The 13,935-nt window shown below is 36.8% G+C and overlaps 1 protein-coding gene and 1 long non-coding RNA gene across 3 annotated transcripts in view; both read right to left on the reverse strand.

The window, feature by feature from the left end:
* LOC129723338 (unconventional myosin-XV) overlaps positions 1 to 13,935 on the reverse strand; it is a 545,387-nt gene that overhangs the window by 366,634 nt on the left and 164,818 nt on the right. The window lies entirely within an intron of this gene.
* LOC129723347 (uncharacterized) lies at positions 8,118 to 9,679 on the reverse strand. Its single transcript, XR_008727748.1, has 3 exons — positions 9,333 to 9,679; positions 9,166 to 9,275; positions 8,118 to 9,110 (listed from the first exon to the last, which is right to left on the reverse strand). It is a non-coding gene; the product is annotated as an uncharacterized LOC129723347 (long non-coding RNA).

Genomic DNA, 13,935 nt, shown 5'->3' on the forward strand with positions numbered 1-13,935 from the left:
TTCGAAATGCTCTATAATATGTTAGTTCAAATCATCCACAAAGTGTAGTATAACAATTTGCGTTTCACTAGAATATAACATACACACCTGTGCGTGGCCCTAATAACACTCTATTGTTTATTTCTGCTTCAAATCGGTCTCAAATCAGGAAATTGCTTTTCAAGAACAGACGAACAATTTACAAAAAACGTCGTTAGTCGACCAGTTTAGCTCAAAGCCAGATGTCCGGAAATATCTAAAGACTTCGCGTCGATACCTTTCATTAGGTCGTATTTTCTACAGATTTATAACCATCTGTTATAATAACCGTGTTTTAATTTTCGGTATAAAGAGGGTCACTTCACGAAGAAGTGATAGGAGTGGCGAGGCGTTAACGTAGACTCAACTCTCGTAGCTTTCGTAACATTGTGTAGTCAGCTGAGATAAATCAATGAGAGATAGGTTTCGGTAGTTGTATAATGACTTCATAAACAGATTTTCGAATCTTTGAGTCTGTCTTGATTGAGTCATAGGTCCGGTATCCTCGCGTGCGCTTTATTTGCGGTGTTACATCATCAACCGAAATGAGTTCGGATCGAGTTATGATCTCCGTAGAAGATATAATGAACTCGTACGCGCGATATTTGTTATCATGAACCCAGTACTAGAACTCAGCGCATCGTTTACCAAAACGAAACCTACTGCAAACCTCACCCTTTCCTCCAACATCCCAATGATTTCTCGTGGAAGTGCAGAGGTGTTCTCGGCTTCCAATAAAGCGAGTATCACGTCAACATATTCCTATACACACTCCTTCTTTGACCTGCACTCGGATGCGGCCGGCGCTGGTATTGCCTAATATAAAGATTAAGGTTACCAGTTTTTACACATTGAGGATGAATGTTAATCCCAAGCACCATCCATTGGTTCTCTGTGTAATTACAGCTGATCTGGCAATAACGGAGTAGCAACCGCGGGCGGTCAATCATGCTCATGCTCATGCTCATTGTGCATGTAGTTGCTGAGCAATAGAAGTTTTAGGGTCGTTGCTGATACTTTATCAGAATAAATCAGCCACAAGGACTGGTAGAATATGTGGAAGATGGGGTGCTGAATTTAAAGGATAAGAATGCAGGCGGTTTTGTATTAGACGGTAGCGGGAATTCATTAATCGACCGTGAAATTTGCGGGAATCATTCACTTAATACAAAAAACAACAAGAGATTAAATTATTAGTGGATAAGCTAGAGAAGCAAATCAGACTATATAATGCTGATAGTGAGCGCACGTTGGTCGCACCAGATCAGGTTAAGACAGTTTTGGGAGGGCACGTTGGGTCGCGACAACTGCACCTGAGAATTCGATAATGGAAATTGATATGGTCTGGTCATGCAAGATAATTTCACTAGGTATTTGGTATATTCTTGTACCAATGCAAAACAAAGAGAGCTACACAGTAGCTAAAACTATTGTTGAAACTATATTTAAGAATTTGGAACACTGCTAAAGTTATCAACGGATAACGGTGCAAATTTTGTAAGTGCACTCATGAAAGATGTTTGCAAGATTTTGAAGATCAAGAAAATTACTACTAGCCAGTACAATCCACAGGCTAACCTGGTAGAGAGATCGAATTGCGAGTTAAAAACTTACCTAAGACGATTTATTGATGGAAAACCACACACCTGGGATAAATTATTTCCATTTTCCACGTTTGAGTATAACACTCCAGTGAGCTCTTTCACGGGGTACATCTCTTTCGAATTGTTGCACGGACCGGACGTACAGTACGCATTCCAACCTCCATTTACAAACGAAATGGAGTGGACAATTTGACATGTGAAACATATACACAGGAAATGAAAAAAAAAAACTTATGACCTCCACGCAAACGCGGAGGCCATCCTAAAGGATTCGAAGGAAAAGCGCAAGCAAGTGTATGAAAGAAAAGCAAATGACTGGCATCCTTTAGTCTTAGTAAAATCAGTCCCCACAGGATCAGGTCATATGTCCAGAACATGTGGAGATAACCTTATGAAGTGGTGGAATTTTCAAGCGAAATGACCACTGTAATTAAAAATAGGAATCGTTTAGAAAAAGATCATAGTAACCGGCTTAAACACTATTATAACTGATTATATAAATTGGAGCTATTCTTTTAAAGTTGATGGTAGAATATACTTAATTTAACGGCATAGTTTATTACAGCAAGCATCTAAGATTGTAGTTTTTTAGTAATTCAGAGGAAGCGCGAAAAAACGCAATCACATTCACATCAAAGACTGTTAGCGAAGGAGAATGTCAACAAAGAATGTGGTGACATCACAGTGACGATGGTCAGACTACTGTATCATAAGAATAATTCAAACACAAAATCCTGTGACGAAAAACGGACAAGTGGAAACAAGTAATATTTTGGCTGAAGATGAGCCCAACAAGCATCAGTAAAAAATCGCGTTAACTGAGCAAGCTCGGGGCAACAGTTGAAAATGGATCAAATGTGAAGAGGAATTAAAAAAAAGGCGTGAAGAAAAACGAAAAGTCGCGGAAAAAAATGAATGATTTTTTTGACGAGGGTCAATAGGCCAAACTGAACGAAGAAACTGTAAGGGGCCGTTCCTAAACCACTTTGTCATAAAAAGGATGACGGACGGGGGGGGGGGGGGGGCTTGTCAAAAGACCACGAAAGACCATGCATAGGGGTGGGCGGGTTAACGAAATGACCACGTGTTCTTTTTTCCTGACTTATAATTTATTGTTGCCACCAAGTCAAAAATGTAGCTGTTGCATTTTGAAAATATAGAATGTACTGAAAGTTTAATAATAAAAATGTAATAAATTTAAGCGAATTTTTAGCATTTCTCAAATCAAAAGACCACGTGGTTGAAGTCGCAAGCAAGGTTGTTAATCGATAACTTATCGTAAACGCCGATAACGATACTGTCTGCTATCGTTATCGACGATGACGCTAACGTCTTCAGACATTATCGTCATTGCCAAGGACGATAGCTACTGGACGGTATCGAATCAATAACGTCTGAAAAACGAATTCGCAGTTTGTTTTCACTTTGGCTGCTGTCTTGGATAGCAACACAAACAAAGCTGCATTTGGTTCAATAGCAACGGATCGGTTCGTTGCTATTGCATTGCCAAACTTATGGATTCGTTGATACTCGAAAATTTTTCCTTCCTTGAGTTTTTATTTTCCAAAAGTAAATAGCAACGCTCGGTGCGGTTATTTTGTCGGTTATCAAGCCAGCTTTAGCAACCGAAATATAGGCACTAGTGCAGTTGCTCTGATAGACGTTAGTGACCTGATAACGTCAGGTAAATATCGTTATCGTCGATAACGTTAATGTTTGAAGACACCATCGTCATCGTCGATAACGATAGCAGATTAGAACAAACGAAGCAATTACGCTGAGGAATACAATCAAACAAAGGTCGATGAAAAAATTATCAAAGGTATCAAACATAAAACAGGGTAAGTAAAAGATTGAAGCACAGCAGGTATGTAAAATAGCAAATAAGGTTATTATTGTTATTACTATTTATCAAATGTTTCATCTGACAAGAGTTTTAATGAATAAAAATATTTAAATATATGTGCGGTTGGGAGGGGCTGCCTGGACGAAGACCGGCATCCGTGACAAATATTACTAGCTACCATATATTACAAATGGACGTAAATTATTAACATCAACCACAGAAACATCTATTCTATTTTTCCTTTTCATGCACCTTTCTGCAACTACTATCACCCTTCGACTATCCCCTACATTCAACCATGTCTTACTATCCGGCATTCCAACGCAGAATTTATTTGACCTCTCGGGTTACTATGCTGCGATGCCAAATCTTAATCTCTCCTCTGGTACAGTATGGAAAGTGTTTAAGCACTGGAGACTTGGCCCTGCGGCCCCCTTCTGCACCCAAAAATGAAAATGAAAATGGAATTTAGTAGAAATTAAACTTCCTTCTATATATATTTGTCTTGTGAAAGATGGCTCACTCACCGATTACACAGCGGCAAAGATGTCACATAAAAAAATTTCCTGCAGTTTCAAGTTCGTGGAAAAAATAACGATGAAGAATTACAGGTTTTAGTCGAAAATGTGTATTCACAGAAAATTATAACTGACATGGACCTTTATGAACATGTTAACATTCAATTCAGGTTAATTTAAACATTTTATCAGTAAACTGATAAAATGTTTAAATTGAACTGAATTGAATGTTGCCTTTCTCCCAGAAAGGTTTATTTAGCAATCGCTGAAAAAACCAAAGGTATAAAAATGCTCCAAAGGGTCGAATCTCGTATATCAATCGACTTAGTTCGACGAGCTGAGCGTTTTCTGTATGTGTGTGTATGTATGTGTGTGTGTGTGTGTGTGTTTGTATGTGTGTGTATGTGTGTTAATGTGTGTGTATGTATGTAACGCTCTCCCAATCTCACTCGATTTTCTCAGAGCACCGATTTCCATGAAATTAATTGCAAATGAAAGATCTAGTTGTCCTATAAGACCGTATTGAATTTTATTGTAATCGGATTTTTTGTTTCGAGGTAATGTATCAAAATGTGAAAATCACAAAATTTCATTATCTCAGAAACTGCACAAACGATTTGAACAAAATTAGTATCAAAAGAACAGGCTTGTTTTTCGAACCATTTGTAGAATAATTTTATAATGATTGGACATGTAGTTCAAAAGTTACGCAAAGAAACGTGTTTCTAAGATTGTTTAAACTCACTCACTTTTCTCAAAAATGGCTGGACCGATTTTAATAAAATTAGTGTCATATGGAAGGTCTTCTTGCCCCATAAAACCCTATTGAATTTTATTGTTATTGGACTTTAACTTTGTCCGTTATGTATAATAATGGGAAATCAGGCTATGACAAGAAATATGTTTCTAAGACTGCTTGAACTGACTCACTTTTCTCAGAGATGGATGGACTGATTTTCACAAAATAAGTTGCAATAGAAAGGTCTAGTTGCCTGATAAGAACCTTTTTAATTTTACTATAATCGGACTGAAACTTTGTCTGTTACGTATCAAAATGTAAAAGTTTTGAAATTTCTATTTATCTCAGAAACTACACAACCGAATTGAATAAATTAGGTATCAAATGAATCTTCAGAACCCTTAAAAACGATTTTTATGATGATTGAACATGTAGTTCAGTTTTTAAATTCACTCGTTCTGCCAAAGATGGCATGACTGAGTGTTGCAATCTTAGCTTTAAATTGAATGTTTGGTTGCTTTATTGGTACCCATTTAATTTGATCATAACACTGGTTGACAAAATCGAAAAAAATGCTGCTTTGGAGCACAATAGCACAATACTTGCCCTAGAAAGAAAAAAATTCACAGGAAAAGTTATAATTTTTCATTTTTTCTTAGTTTGACCTTCGGGGCCATACTTGTGTTGACCAGCGTAATTGGACTTTTATTTTAATCATTATGTGTTGAATTGTCTATCTCCCAGATGGTCTCGAGGTACGATGGCTGGCCTAACAAGCCAGTCGTCGTAAGTTCGAGTCTCGGCTCGGGAGAAACTGTTGGTGTCAGTAGGATCGTAGCGCTAGCCCCGCAATTGTCCCGTACACTAAACAGTTGGCTGCGAAGTCTGTGTATAAATAAACAGAAGGTTAAGTTCCGAATCGGAATGTAGCACCAAGGCTTTCCTTTGTGTTAAATTGTAAAAATATTGAAAGTCTATTCTCTCAAAATCACACGACTTTTTTAAAAAAAAAACAGGTGTCAAACGAACAGGTTGTTCATCAAACTTACAAAGAATCAAAACCCAAAGGCTGTTTAAAACTAGCTGCTGTGATCAAAGTCCGAAATAAGGAGTCTTTATGATAAAGAAACTTTTTATTTAGTACAAATATTACGTAAATTTCAAATACTATGCTCCTATATTCTTTCAAATACAACATCAATATTCTAAAACCCAAAGAGTGGATATACCATCGTTGGATTATATTTTGGCAATTGAAGGATGTTTTCCAGAAACCGGAAGTCGTAAATTCGGATGAAGTATGGAGTTGATTCCTGGCCTCTGAGCATCATCCCGGGTACTGGAAAACTCACATTGCGTAATGTTTGTCCCTTTTAGACTGGTTTCCACAAACCGAAAGCTACTGTCTAGTAATTTAAAATGGCGTCTGAAGATGATTTCTGGCCTCCGGGTATCATACCGCTACCCCAAATCGTATTGGATGTTATTTGTCACTTTAGGCTGTTGATCGGGAACTGTCGCCATCTTCGCTATAGAAATATCCAGATTTGGCAGTTCGGCAATTTTATGATGATTGTATGATTTTATGATTATCAGGCAACCAGAAATGGTCATCTGGATTAAAAATGGGGTTTGAGGTCGGATTCTGGCCACTGGGTATATGAATACAAATCGATTATACCACGATCAAAAACAAAATCGCATCATATATTTGAAAGAATTTGATGTTATTCGCATGTTTATGTGTTAAGGTATGTTCATACGTGTGTGATTGTTATATTTCAAATGTTCCGTTTAGTGTGCTGTTGGCTACCAAAAATTTGTTGTTTAGAATGAATAACAAATCCAGCAGGAATTATCACGGTGTATTTTTCAAGTTGGTGTTGGTGTAAATCTATTTTAACAAATAAAATAATAAGTTAGAATGAGAAAGGCTGGGTCTCACCGCTAGGTGGATAATTTTAGGTTTGATTTTTTATAATATATTCAGTTTGCATTTAGTGTTCAATAACATGAAAATATCTGAATCGGTCATTTTTGTGATTTTTCAATGCAAATTATTGGTTTGTTATTGATGTATAAAACTTTGCTTTTCATGTAGTCTTGGAGGAACAATATTTTGGTATTATTTTTTGTTATTTTACCAACTATGTAAACCCAGACCGATGTCATGACAATTGTTTCCTGAAGCCGGCGCCGATGATGATGACGCTAGTGTTGAAAATATGGTCATAAGCTCCGTTCATTGAGCCGCATGTGTTACTGTACGGATTTTTGCGTGCTCCTAACTATATTGAATGTAGAACACTCCAGAACGTGTTGAAACATGTTTCAACGTGATCATTTTTGTCCTGCACAAAACCCATGAAACGGTCAGAACAAAACAGTCGTTCTTCGCTTTCTGCATTTCTGCACACCACTTACAGCAACAGTTGATTTCGCATGGACTGAGCTTATTCGGCTGTTCCGCAAGCACTGACAGCCTTTTGACGTATAATCGAGCCAGAGAAAAACGGCTTCAAGCCAAATGTATGGGGACGTTCGTGACAGGGATGTGTGTAAACCACATTAAGATCACAATGAGGTGTATTTCCAATATCTGGTTGTGATATTATGATGATGTTTTCTCCTGCTCGGGTACTCGCACGTATGTTGAAATTCATTTTTCAATTTAATCAATATGCACTTTGCTTCAAATGATTGTTTTTGTTTGGATTGAACTTTAATTTTTTTGAAACGAACAACAGTATTGCAAATTCAAAAAACCCAAATTAATCCACCTAGCGGTGAGACCCAGCCTTTCTCATTCAAACTTATTATATGTTAAAATAGATTTACACTATTTAAAAGAAAAAATACTCCTTGAAAATTTCTGCTGGTTTCATTTTTCACTTTAAATAAGGAATTTCTGATAGCAACCCGGGCAGGAGAGAATAGCAAAATCATAACTCCCCAATAACACATTTTGTTATAGGGTCTTATCGTGTTATTCGATAGATTTTTACGTTTCCAACATGCATATGAAATTAATATCAAATTTAGATATCATATCTCATTGTGCCTCTCATTTGATATTTGAATTGATTTTCAAATATCTCATTGAAGCGCGTTCATAAGTAAAAATAAATCGTACTATAAAATCGCACAGTATTACGTACTAGAAACTTGGATTCATGCTATACAAATTTATTCATTTGATTAAAATTGAAAAAACGGACGTAAAGTGAAAATTGCATTAAATAAAACAACAAGGTATATCTAAAAAAGCTAAGCTTTGGCCGTATTTTAATCAATTTTTTCTTATACTTTACATGGTGATAAATATTTTGAAATTTCAAATTTGATCTAAGCTATTTTCATTTTTTGAGACATCAATAAATAAAACCACAATCTGAGATTTACACTGCAACATACGCCAAAACACTCATTCATTTATTTAACGTATTTCTCGGACGATTCAATTCTGCAACTTTGATTCATCAGGCGTTAGTAGATACACATACATAAGACATAGGTAAAACTGGCGTTTTTTTTCTGGAACACGTTGCCCCATAGTACTCCGTACCTCATCCTGTCCAACTGCTCGACAAACAATGAACAAAATGAATTTTCCTTTTTTTTCGGCTTTATCGAGTTCCAAAGAAAATCCCATAAAAAACTGTCAAAAAGTTCTTTAAAAAATCAATACAGCTTTTTTCGAGTGGGAAAGAGGTTCAACCAAAGAAAAAATTCGTTCAAAATGAGTCCGTTTATATCCGGGGTCAAGATGAGTACTGAACAATCTTCACCATTTCTGAATATCTGGCATTATTCAGAAAAATCAGGACAAATGCAAAAATATGAAAAATAAATCAGGACGCTCTAAACGGGTCTCAAAATCAGGACATGTCCTGCTAAATCAGGACGGATGGTATCCCTACCTCTGAAGCGATTTAATCTATCTCATATGCATTACTAAACTAATCGGTTTGGAGATCATATGAAGACAAGTTGACATATTATGTAGTTGCTCCTGTTAATATTTTCGAGTTCCAAGTGATTGATTATATGCCAAATGTTGCATTATTATATTTAGACAGAGTAGCACTTTTACACTGCACTGATTGTTGAACTGGTTCGATAGGAGCATAATGTTAATCCGGATTTCCTGTTTGATGCTGTGTTTTCATTTCGCATCTAACCCTGCGATCCTTTATCGAACTGTACATATGTACCCTCGGCACAGATATTTAAATTGGAAGAAGTATTCACTGTTTGTGATTCCCTGCAATTGATTATAAAATAAGTTGAGGAAAAGCAGGGTTTAACAACAGGCGCAGTTTTTTCCTGGATTAGCACTTTGCCGTATTATTTGTATAAGACGATTACTTTTCAGGCAACTTTGACTGTAAACAATGGTACTTTACCAATGCATTTTTTTGTGAATTATAATGTACTCACCTTTTTAACATACTTTTAGAAGATAAGCGGTTGCACCTAATATTTTCTTTAAGTTTACTCTTGACAGATTCTCAAAAAACAGTTGTAACATATGTAATACATATCATTCGCTGGAATGCATCAAATTTTAATGTCTGTTGATATAAAGGGAGCGAGAGATGATTTACCTATGTTTAGTTTATCAACCAAAAGCTCTTGGCCTGAAATTTAGACTTCTATCTTTTGTTTATGTTTGCAGAGCACCGTTTGCACATTAATAGCGAATTTCTTTATTCCACTGGATCAGTGCCGGTCTTCTCAGAAAGAGAGAAATGACATTGTGATTTACGACGCAAGTAAGAAAGAGATGCCAGATAGTTTTTTCGAACTAAGCCCATGCGGCGATGGGCTAAAACTGATAAATTCTACGGTGAGCTTCGGGCAGCACGCCAAGTTAATACTGGGTCAAAACCAAGCGAATGAGGAAAGGTTTTGACAGCAGTGAGTTGGCTCCAGGTCAAAACTAGGTGAGCAGGTCGAATAAAGAAATTCGCTGTATAATAGCACACTCCAATACAGAGTTGCCAATAACATTATTTAATAAATCCAAAAAGCCGAAAATATAACAACAATTTCATGCCTTGGTCAGTCATGTTTAGCTACAGACAGTTTTTTTTTACAGATTACTTTCTCTATTATTGGTTGTTCTTTTTTACATTGTTTTTAATGGTTTTGTTGAATCTCTATGCCACGACATGTTACCATCAATTTGGATGAACTACATGCGGGAAGTAAAATTCGTGTAATTTTTCAAATCGACGCTAGTCGCAAAATGTAAACAAACGGGGTTTTAATATCGGGTTCGCCACAGAAGGCAGAATCACGAAAGGCAGAAGCACGAAAGGCAGAATCATGAAAGGCAGAACTCTATGACCGTACACACAAGGCAGAATATTTCAAAAGGCCGAATTTCGAAGGGCACGAAACGCAGAATCACTGGTAGCAGAACCTGACTCACGATAGCCAAGTGCGTGATGGCGAATTGGTGCGAACCCTGGTCACGGTATCAAAGCTGCTACTCTACATTTATTGTTTAATATTATTTGGTAACCAGACATAATACCTGGTCACACAGCAATGACCAGTTTTGATGGGAGGTGCAAATCAAGCTGAATTATTAGATCCGAAACGCGCAAACTGGTTTGGCTCAGGTCCTTAAGACTCTTACGGCATCGCGGAGAGTAACTTTTCGATGTTAGATATAACTTACACTAGTCTCAACGGCTTGTTGGTTATAATGAACATAAAACAATTCATGCGGCGAAGACGCATAATCGAGGGCAAGGAACCGAGGCGGCACAAAGCCGCCGTGGTTTCCGCGGTCCGAGCCGGCCGCCGACCCGCCGTCGAAAGCGGCGGCCTCTCGCATACAAATACCTGATCTACTGGTTTTCTAGGATTATTCAAACAGGTTTTCTTTCCCTTAGTTAAATCCGAACGAGCGGTAGCGAGTAAGGACAGCATACACTTGGACAATAGAGTCGGCTAAAGGCCGCGAGTGTGTGTTGTTAAAAAGTAAATAGACCATTTTTTGATTCTGCCACTCATGCCCTTTGTGATTCTGCTATTCGTTATTCTGCCTGATGAAATATTCTGCCTTTCGTAATTCTGCTTTTCGTGATTCTGCCTTTCGTGATTCTGCCTTTCGGTTTTCTGCCTTTCGTAGGAGACCCTTAATATCAGGTCATTTTATAAGATGTTGTAACGATACTAACCTGATGGAGTTGGCGAAAATAGACTTTTCGGTACTTTTAAACCATTTTGACGAAACGACCGAACTATATACCTATTTATATGTAAGAAGAAAGTGACGCAGAGAAAAAAATTGCATCATCCATTACACCATCATCAATTTTGAAATCATTAAACGACGTTAGCAAAATTACCTAAATATATAACAAACGATTTTCAATCTGACGAATCTCACACAAAATTTTTACTTAAATTACGCACCCGCTGACATCATACCAATATACACGGAAAACGAAAAGTACCCATTTTCATGTCGATTTAACTCAACGGGGTCGTTCCGTGCAGGAAGCCAATTTTGAGTAGTTGTAGATTAATTCAATAGAAGGTATGTAGCACTAAGAGCAATAATACGTCAAAAATACCCAACGTTTTTTTCTATCTTTTTAACTATGCTTTGGGTTGATTTCAATTAATTTCATTCGATTGAATTAATATTAGTTGAAGAAGCGGATAATTGAAAAATAATCTATATAATCTATCTCAAAACTTACCCAAGTACCTTCCAATTTGGTGTTACTGGCTTCATAAATTTCCCCCTTTAAGCGCCTCCGTTTCTAGCTCCTATTCTATTCTCACAATGCAATGTTAATCTTGTTTTTGATTGACGACTATTATTTAAAAACAGAAGCACAGAAGCACGTTCGTCACTTAAAATCACCATCTTAAAACCAAAACAACCAATATATAAGAAAGATCTGCCACTTCCGCGAAATCGATTTCATCACGCGGGTTAAGAATTTTTCAATCAGTTTGGTTATTCATCCAATATTGGGTTCAAACTACTTAATGTTGAATTTTTGGCAAAACCACCATCATTGGGTAAAAGCATGTTTAAAATAAATTAGGTTGAAATGACTCAGCGTTCGCATTGCAAAACTACCCAACACGTAAGTTGCATAAGGTTTACATCATTTCAGGTAGTTTGTACCCTCCGGTTGGGTAGATTTGGTTGGGTGTTTATTTTCGGGCGATGTAGTTTTGCTTTCAAATGTTGCCAGTACACTAAGAAAAATCATAAAATGAGCAGCATTCGCACTACGCATTATATTAATCCACCACATAAAAGCACAAAATCCAAATCGTAAACAATGTTACCGGTATCTGTCGAAAAAGTGAGACAAGTCTGCGAATCTGGCATACCTGGTCTGAGTCTAGGAATTCGGGTTATTCGCGTTAAAAGAGATTTCGAAGGCTGGTCGCACCTACGTGAACACTTATATGTAATTGTCAAAATGTGCGTGATGACAAAAGCAAAAATACTTCCTTCCTTCTTTTTCGCATGCAAAAACCAAACAAATATAAGCAACACCGTCTAAGCGAATTGAAGTGACAGCAGGAATTAAAAATTACCCAAAGTTCAATCAAAGTGACAGCCATTCGCGTTGACGGCGTTGCTGATATTTGTTTGGTTTTTGCATGCGAAAAAGGAGGAAGGAAATATTTTTGCTTTTGTCATCACGCACATTTTGACAATTGCATGAGAGAGTTCACGTAGGTGCGAACAGCCTTCAAAATCTCTTTCAACGCGAATAACCCGAATATCTGATTGATCAATTTTATTTAGCGCACTGTTTAATTTTACAGAGTCTATGTGTATAATAGAGATCCTCAGAGGGAGAGATAAGCGATGAAAAAAACCGCTGATTTGGCAACTAGGTTCCACATATCAGAGGTGCCAGATCTCTTCTCAAAGCGCAAAGTTCACTAACTTTTTTATTCGGCTCGTATAACTGATGGTGACGGTGGAAGTCCTGGGGAATAATAAAGTGCATCACCAAAAACCGTGAAGGTGTTAAATTTTATGTTTATGTTTTATTTTGTATACTTTCATCATTATTCTGTAGACTATACACAGGGTTTGTGAACCACCAGTTAAAAATCACTGTGATGAAGCAACTTAGGAGCATTCTCAATTCATTGTTTAACAATAGAACATGAAAAAACGTGTAAAAATAAATATATTCTTTATTGACCTTTATTGCAATACCTTTCAATGTGTTACCTTTCTTGTTCGTTTGACTCGAATTTTGACATGTTCGTTTGGCTCACAACACTCTCTTCGCATATCTCTCCCTCTGAGTATTGCTAGTGTATATAGAGTCGCCCAAAGAAAAAATCTATCGTTTTGGAAACACAATCTTTGTGTCGTTTGTTAATTCAGGGTTCCGGCGGTAGAGTTGCAATTGTTATTCATCGCCGAATCAAACATCGTGCTCTTCCCCATCTTGAGACGGAAGTTATTGAAACTTTGGGAAATTGAAGTTCCAACTGAACTTGGGATTTTATTTATTGCCGCAGTATATTTACCATTTCAATGCACATACGAGCACAAAAATTATTTTAAAGGTGATTTACAAAAACTCACCAGAAATCGTTCGAAATTTTTCATGATCGGCGATTTCAACGCTAAACATCGATCATGGAATAATTCTCAAAGTAATTCCAATGGCAAAGATTTATTCAATGATTGTTCTTCAGGATACTATTCCATTTTGTCTCCGAATAATCCTACATGCTTTTCTTCTGTAAAAAACCCATCAACAATTGATTTGGTGCTAACATATCAAAGTCATGTATGTAGTGATTTGATCACACATGCTGACTTTGATTCTGACCATCTTCCAATAACTTTTTCTTTTGATGCAGAAAGATGTGTTGCACCCTTCATTAAAATTTTCTTTTTATTTTGAAAATTTATCCGAGAAATCTGCATAAAAGTCTGTCAATCGAGTGAATTTTGCCTCAAATACTGCGGAGGTGGCATTCATGGAAACGGTAAGCATGGTTCTTTAGGGTGATTTTTTAAGAATTTGGTTCTTTTTTTTAAAAAAACGTAGAAAAATTACAAAACTGTAAGAAATCTTCATTTGAGCCGATAAATTGGTTTATGCCATTTACTTTTTAAATATAATTTCATTCAAATGTTGCCACGGCTACGTTTTGAATGGTCCATACGAAAAGTCCAATTTTGGGTCACTT

The sequence above is a fragment of the Wyeomyia smithii genome, chromosome 2 (assembly GCF_029784165.1).
Source record: "Wyeomyia smithii strain HCP4-BCI-WySm-NY-G18 chromosome 2, ASM2978416v1, whole genome shotgun sequence".
Classification (NCBI taxonomy): Eukaryota; Metazoa; Arthropoda; class Insecta; order Diptera; family Culicidae; genus Wyeomyia; species Wyeomyia smithii.